The following is an 8563-nucleotide window of genomic DNA, read 5'->3' as shown; positions in this document are numbered from 1 at the left end:
CCCTCGCGCCACCCGCGGCCTTGGCGGTCACCCGGGTTGTGCTTTGGGGGCGGCTGTGTCCCGTGCCGCTGGCGGGTCGTGGTCAGTCGAGGTGCGGGCGGCGGCCGCGCTGATCCCGGCCGCGTTCCCGTCCCCCACCCTGGCCCGCGCCGCCCCTCGCCTCCCAGCGGGCGATCCCGGCCTTCCCCCTGGCGGTGTGTCTCGCGCCGAGGCCGAGGCCGAGGCCGAGTCGCGCGCGGGGCGGAGACTCCGGGACACGAGAGCCCCGGGGGCGGCCGGCGGGACACCACGGCGCCGCTGCACGCTTCACCGCCCCGGGTTGCGGCCGCGCCGCGCTCCGCGCCGTGAGCCCCGGGTGCTCGGGGTCCACGGGGAAATAAGGGTGTCAGGGGGAAGGCGCCGCCAGTCCGGCGCCCGGCGAGGAGCCTGCGACAGAGTGAGCCGGGGGATGTCGCGGGCGGAGGAGGAGGAAAGCCGGGTGTCCCGCGGGTGGCGCGGCGGCGGGGTTGTTGGCGGCTGGGGTCCAGGGTGACCGCCGTGCCTCGACGCCCCCCTGCCCCCGCTGGTGCCCTGGTGCCCGCGCCTCCCCTCGCGGCGCACACACCCTCGCTCCCCTCCTTTCCCCCTCATTCGTCCTCTCCCGGTCCTCCAAGCCCGGCAGGGCCCTCCGCCTGCACCGCCTCGTGCTTGCATGCCCTCCGCCTGCACCGCCGCCACGTGCTTGCATGCCCTCCACCTGCACCGCCGGCTCCTGCTTGCATGCCCTCCGCCTGCACCGCTACCACGTGCTTGCATGCCGGGGTCCTCCGTGGGGCCGGTTGCATCTCCCTCCCCTCCTCTCCCGGCCTCACGGCCCCTCGCGCCCTGCCCTGGGCGTGCCCTCTGAGATGGAGGCTCAGATCAGACGTTGGCGACCCACTGAATTTAAGCATATTAGCAGAGAAAAAGAAACCAGGATTCCTTTAGTAAGGACGAGTGAACAAGGAAAATCCCAGCGCCGAATCCCCGCCACTCGGTGGGGCTCAGGAAATGCGGGTATGGAAGACCCACTCCCCGGCGGTCTTCTGATCCAGGCCCAGCCCGTGCAGGTGTGAGGCGTGTAGCGGACCCGGCGCACTGGGCCCTGGTCTCCCCGGCGTGGGGTTGCTTGGGAATGCAGCCCAAAGCGGTGGAAACTCCATCTAAGGCTAGAAGTACCGGCACAAGACCCATAGTCAACAGGTACTGTAAGGGAAGATTGAGAAGAGCTTTGAAGTGAGTTCAAGAGGGCCATTAAGAGGTAAATGGGTGGGGTCCACGCAGTCCGCCCGGAGATGCAAAGCCGATGTGGGTGGCCCTGCTAGTGCTGGTGCCCTGGGATCTTTCCCGCCCCCAGTTCCTCCCCACCGCTCCCGTGTGGTCCCTCCTCCCCTGAGGGGGGCTCCAGCGGGTGCGGGGTGGGGGGCGGAGCTGGGAGTGGGGTCAGCTGTGGACCGCCCGTCTCCCTTCCCCCCGCTGGAGACTGCTACGAGGTGGCACATTTCCACCTTGGCGGTGCCCCCGGATCCGCCCTGGGAGGGCTGGGAAAGCCATTGGGGATGGTGGCTTGGGGCCCACCCACCTGGTGTTACAGCCCCCTGGCAGCAGTGCTCGAGGAATCCCCAGCGGGCCCAGCTTACCGTGGAGGCGCTCTCCCCTCTCCCGGCGCCCACCTCCGCGGTGGGGGCGGGGGTGCTGGAGGAGAGGATTGGAGGAATGGGGTACCTGGGTGATGGACATTTAGGAGGGCTTGTGATGTAATTAGCACTGGTTGTTGTATGGAACTAATGAATCACTGAACTCTGCCTCTGAAACTAATAATATACTATATGTTAATTGAATTTAAATAAAATATCTTAAAATTTTAAGATTATTAAAGGGCTTCAAGGTATTGTAGTGGTAGCGTGTAAGGACTAGTAGGCGGCCTTGTAGTCCAGCTTGTTTTTTAAAAGATAGGATATGGGACTCCTGGGTGGTTCAGCGGTGAGCATCTGCCTTTGGCTCAGGGCGCCATCCCAGAGGCGGGGATGGAGTCCCCCAGCAGGCTCCTTGCAGGGAGCCTGCTTCTCCCTCTGCCTGTCTCTGCCTTTCTCTGTGTGTCTCTCATGAATAAAATAATAAATAAAATCTTAAAAAAAATTAAAAGGATAGGAGTTTATAATTGATCCAAGATACTTAAAACATTTTACCACTCATTTAAAAATTATTAAACTTGGGGCACTTGACTGGCTCAGTCAGTGGAGCATGCAACTCTGAATCTTGGGGTTGTGGGTCCGAGCCCCAGGTTGGGTGTAGAGATTACTTAAAAATAAGTAAATAAAAATTGTTAAACTTGAAGAATTTTCCTATTTGAGAAACATAAGCTTGATCAGATAATTTAGTAGCTTTTAAGACATTTTTCTTCGAACAGTTGTCACAGATAAGCATATAAGGTGAATACAAATATAAAAATACATAGAGCATAAAGAATAGTAAAACAAAACAGCATGGTGTGCTGATTATCTACATTAAGGATTAGAGCACTAAAATGCCCTTTGAAGCCCCTTATGTTAAATGGGTCTTATACAATGCTAACTGAAATAAGTCAGTCAGAGAAAGACAAATACCATAGGATTGCATTCATGGATTTTATGAAACAAAACAAACTAGCAAAGGGGGGGGGGGTAATGAGAGAAGCGAACTAAGAAACACACTCTTAATCATAGAGAATAAACTAATGAATACCAGATGAGGGGGAGGGGAGGATGGGGATGACGGAGGGCACCTGTGATAAGTACCAGGCATTGTATCCAAGTGATGTTGTACACCTGAAACTATATTATACTATGTTAACAAACAGGAATTCAAGTAAAACTTTAAAATAACAACTGTTAGTATTGATGAAACAGATGCACACAAGAATAAAAACAGAAAGTAAATTGAATATCTGTATAAAAGGTATTTAGAGCCACAAATCCTTTCCTTAGCTCGAGACAGAAACTCTTAACTCTACAGAGACAAGGGATCCCTGGGTGGTGCAGCGGTTTAGCGCCTGCCTTTGGCCCAGAGCGCAATCCTGGAGACCCGGGATCAAATCCCACATCGGGCTCCCAGTGCATGGAGCCTGCTTCTCCCTCAGCTGTGTCTCTGCCTCTCTCTCTCTCTCTCTCTCTCTCTCTCTCTCTGGCTATCATAAATAAATAAAAAATAAAAATAAAAATAAAATAAAAACCTGATATTAAAAAAAATAAAAACTCTACAGAGACAATAATGCTAACCCTAAACTTAATCCGAACTTTAACCTACCAATAACACTAAACCTATTACTAACAGAAAACCAAACACCCACCACAAGCCCCTAACACATACAACTGAACACTAATGACCACCGTAATCCAAACCCTAACCCCTAAACCCAAACCCTAACCCCTAAACCCAAACCCTAACCCTAACTGTAAACCCGAACTTGAACCCAAACCTATACCCACACCTGGACCCTAACCCTAACCTGAACCTGAACCCTAACCTTAACTCTAACCCTAACCCCTTATCTGAACCCTAACACCTTACCCTAAACCCTAACCCTAACTGTATTGCTGTCCCTATCCCTACCCCTGAGCATCACCCTACCCTACCCCTACCCTAACCCTATTCTTACCCTTTACCCTACACCTACTCCTAACCCTACTTGAACCCCAAATCTAGCCCTGACTCTACACCCACCTCTAAACTTATGCGTACCCTTACCCCAACTCTCACCAAATCCTATCCTTACCCTAACCTAAACCAACCACGTCCCCTCCCCCTAAATCTAACCTTACCCCAAACACTACTCCTACCCCTAACCCTAGTGCTATGCCTAATTCAGCTCCTACTACTATCCCTACCTCTACCACTACACCTAATCTAGCCTCACCCCAAACCCTACCTACACTTTAACCCTACTGTTGAGAGAGGTTGTAACTCATTCCAGTGGTAGACTACTTGAAAGTTGCAGGCCAGGACAGGAAAGATGCTTTCTCAGTGAAAACTACCTGAACTCTGCCCTTGCCTATCCACTACCGAGGGTGGAGCTAGCTGGCTAACCTCCCTCAGATGTGAGGGCTGGCACGTTAAAAGGTTCCCTCCAGAAGGGTCTGGTTCTCACACTGAAGCCCACAGCCTTGCCACACTGCCCAGGCTCCTCTGTCTGCTGGGCTGAGAGGTTCGACTTTCCTCATGGAAGGGGCCAGTGGAGAGCTGCACTCAGGAACTGTGGTGTCCCAAAGGCCTTCCAGTGCTTGGGACATCCTCTCCACACCTGGTGGGGAGACAGGTTTGAACTCCCTTCATAGAAAAGCTAGCCTTGGAACGCCTGAGTGGCTCAGCGGTTGGGTGCCTGCCTTTGGCTCAGGTCATGATCCCTGGATCCGGGATCGAGTCCTGAATCGGGCTCCCAGTGAGGAGCCTGCTTCTCCCTCTGCCTGTGTCTCTGCCTCTCCTCTCAATCTGTGTCTCTCATGAATAAATAAAAATTTTTAAAAAGATTTTATTTATTTACTCATGAGAGACAGAGAGAGGCAGGCTCCACGCAGGAAGCCCGACGTGGGACTCGATCCCGAGACTCCAGGACCACGCCCTGGGCCGAAAGCAGGAACCAAACCGCTGAGCCATCCAGGGATCCCAATAAATAAATCCTAAAAAAGAAAAGAAAAGAAAAGAAAAGCTAGCCTTCTAGGAAGGCCTGAGCCTCAGAACTCAGGCCAGCTCATTTCCCCTATGCCCCATACAACTGCTGGGGAGGCGGAGTCTCCCATGCCTCTGGGAGAGGGAGGCCAAGTGGTGAGAAAAATCAAGGGGAGCTTTATCCTCAGAGGAAAGTAGCCTACTTTCCCTTGGCGCCGCCACCACTGCTGAGACACCTGCTCACACTCCCTGAGGTGAGAAGTGAGCTGCCAGGGGACACTCCAGGGAGGCCTGTGTCCCCTAAAGCTGGACAGCACATTCTAGGGCCCCTGGGAACCTCCTGAGCAGCTGGCTTCTCAAGCCCTTCCCGGAGATGGCAGTGGAAAGCTGCCCTCACGGGACCCTTGGGCCCAGGGTTCAGGATAATGAGTTCCATTAGGTCTCCAGCCTCAGGTGGAGCCAGGGCCACTTCCACCTGGGAGGGACTAGTGGAAAGTTTCCTTCAAGGGAAAGGAAGGCTAGTTCCTCAGCATTCAGGAGGTTGCATGGTATCTCTAGGTTTCAAAACTTAGAATAAACAATAGTTCAGATTTGAAAGGATTTCCTGTTTTCTGTATAGTTTTTATAGTCTGAATTGTCAATTCCATTTATCTCAGGAAAAAAACCCACACTTGGAATAAAATTCACCTTATGTTCCTATAGCAGTTTTTTTTTAGGATTTTATTAATTTATTCATGAGAGACAGAGAGATGACAAAGACACAAGCAGAGTTCGAAGAAGCAGGCTCCATGCAGGAAGTCCGATGTGAGTCTCGATCCCTGGACTCCAGGATCATGCTCTGGGCTGAACACAGGTGCCAAACCACTGAGCAACCCAGGGATCCCCCCTTTAGCAGTTTAGTAATGGCCTTGTCCCTATGCTCTCTTGTATCATGGGGAAGCTGGGAATAGCATGTATCCCAGCATTACTGAATCTTTAGTAAGGGCCTAGCACTGTGCGGGTAAGCTACGGTTCCTGATCTTAATATTTGCAATCCAGGTGAGGATACAAAAGCAATTTGCAATAAATTTTGAATGCCTACTATGTGCTAGCACAGTCCTACACACAAGGCAGTAAGTGGCATGATCTTTTCCTAGAAAAGTTGATACCACCTCATCACATCCGTTAAGATAGCTACTATCAAGCAAATAAGTGTTGGCAAGAATGTAGAGACTGGAACCCTTATGCATTTGGAAATGTAATATGGTACAGCTGCTGTGGAAAACAGTATGGAAGCGCCTCAAAAATTTAAAAATAACTACCATATGATCCAGCAATTCCGCTTCAAGGCATATACCCAAAAGAACTGAAAACAGGGTCTCAGACATATTCATACACCCACATTCATAACAGCATTACTGACAAAAGGTTAAATGTGGAAGCAGCCCAAGTCTATCAACAGATGAATGGATGAGCAAAATATGGTATATACAATGAGGTAATTAGCCTCTGAGGAGGATATTCTGCGATATACTACATCATGGATGAAACTTATGTATCCTAAGTGAAAAAAGATGAAAAGACAGATACTGTAGGATTCCACTTCTATGAGACAGTCAAAATCATAAAAACAAATTGTAATGATGGTTGTGAGGCGCCAGGAGGAGGGGATGGAGAGCTATTGCTTAATAGATAGTTTCAGTTTTACAAGATGAAGTTACAGGGATGGATGATGGTTGAAGAACAAAATGAATGTAATACCACTATACCATGTGCTTAAGAATGGTTAAGATGAGGGCAGCCCAGGTGGCTCATCGGTTTAGCACTGCCTTCGGGCAGGGGCCTGATCCTGGAGACCTGGGATCAAGTCCTACATCAGGCTCCCTGCATGGAGCCTGCTTCTCCCTGTGTCTCTGCCTCTGTCTCATGAATAAATAAAATCTTTTTAAAAAATGGTTAAGATAAATTGTAGTTTACAAAAAAATTCCAAAAAGAAACAAAAAAACATTGAGTTAAAAAGAGGATCAAGGGGATCCCTGGGTGGCTCAGGGGTTTGCACCTGCCTTCGGCCTAGGGTGAGATCCTAGGGTACTGGGATTGAGTCCCACATCGGGCTCCTTGCATGGGGCCTGCTTCTCCCTCTCCATGAATAAATAAAAATCTTTTAAAAAAAATAATAAAAAGAGGATCAAATTTGTATAGGTTAATTAAGCCGGATGAACAGGGCTTACAAACTAAAGTGTAGCTGTGGCGCAGGTAAAGGCTTTTAAAGAAGGGTGGTATGTGCCTACATACTGCAGGATACTGAGGAGCAGAGACAGTTCCTCTAGGTTGGGCCAGGCCCTTCCCAGCTGATAAGAGGGGTCTGTGGGCGCCTGGGTGGCTCAGGTCATGATTTCAGGGTCCTGTGATGGAGCCCCTCGTGGGACTCTGAGCTCAGTGGGGAGTCTGCTTCTCTCGCTCCTCGCTCTCTGCCCCTCCCCCCACTTGTGTGCTCTAAAATCTTTAAAAAAAGTCAAGAGACATACCTGGCACTTGTGAGAAGTAGCCACAATCAGGAAAATGAATTAGAGGGACCACTTCAGCTTTACCATCCACCACACTAATAATACCTCCCCCACAGGCTCTCATGACACCATAAAATAGACTACAGAACTCATACACAAGAGAGCATAAACTTGGGATTACCTATACAAGTGGAGTAATAAGAAAAAGGAAGTCCATATAGACTTGCAGTTGCCAAGAAAGTAGCTGGAATCCAATTACTAATGCCTTTTGATGTTTATAGCCCCAAGATAAAGCGATGCATGCTCTACCACCCAAACAAGCCGGGAACCCCTAGAGCCAACTCTAAAAGTGAAGGAAAAGGGATGCCTGGGTGATTTAGAAGTTGAGCGTCTGCCTTTGGCTCAGGTCGTGATCCCAGGGTCCTGGGATCAAGTCCCACAGCAGGGTCCCCTCAAGGAGACTGCTTCTCCCTCTGCCTGTGTCTCTGGCTCTCATGAATAAATAAAATCTTAAGGAAAAAAAAAAAGGTGAAGGAAAAAAGGTCATTTAAATCTTGAGTCAGGGATCCCTGGGTGGCGTAGCGGTTTGGCGCCTGCCTTTGGCCCAGGGCGCGATCCTGGAGACTCGGGATCGAATCCCACGTCGGGCTCCCTGCATGGAGCCTGCTTCTCCCTCTGCCTCCCTCCCTCTCTCTCTGTGTGACTATCATAAATAAATAAAATTTAAAAAATAATAATAAATCTTGAGTCAAATAGCAGACAAGAAACCACTACTTCTGACATAACCATCCTGGCAAAGTTGAGCACATAAATGGTCCTGCCTTACAAAATAGACAAGCGCAATAATTGAAACTTGAGTACTGTCCTAATCAAAGGTAAGACACATTCCTGCTGCTCTTCACTTATTCCATTTGCACCAGGCCTTTAGAACCAGTATTTCAGGGGATCCTTGGGTGGCTCAGCGGTTTAGCGCCTGCCTTTGGCCCAGGGCATGATCCTGGAGTCCCGGCATCGAGTCCCACGTCGGGCTCCCGGCGTGGAGCCTGCTTCTCCCTCCTCCTGTGTCTCTGTCTCTCTCTCTGTGTCTATCATGAATAAATAAATAAATCTTTAAAAAAGAACCAGTATTTCGTTACCATGCATGAAGCACAGGGACATCATCGATCAGGTCATTAAAGCTGTACTTAATGCCACTCTCACTCCAAGTTTACATATGCTATTGGGGTACGCATTAATGTCCATTTTCGGTCTACTAGATCCAATAAATAAGACCTCATCTACCTTTCCTTTTCACTTAGTTTTCATTTTCCCTACTGTACATCTAGCTTTAGAGATTTTTTTTAGGTTTTATTTATTCATGAAAAACACACACACATACAGAGAGGCAGAGACACAGGCAGAGGGAGAAGCAGGCT

Source organism: Canis lupus, chromosome 11 (genome assembly GCF_011100685.1).
Source record: "Canis lupus familiaris isolate Mischka breed German Shepherd chromosome 11, alternate assembly UU_Cfam_GSD_1.0, whole genome shotgun sequence".
NCBI classification, from domain to species: Eukaryota; Metazoa; Chordata; class Mammalia; order Carnivora; family Canidae; genus Canis; species Canis lupus.
This window is presented reverse-complemented; position numbering follows the sequence as displayed.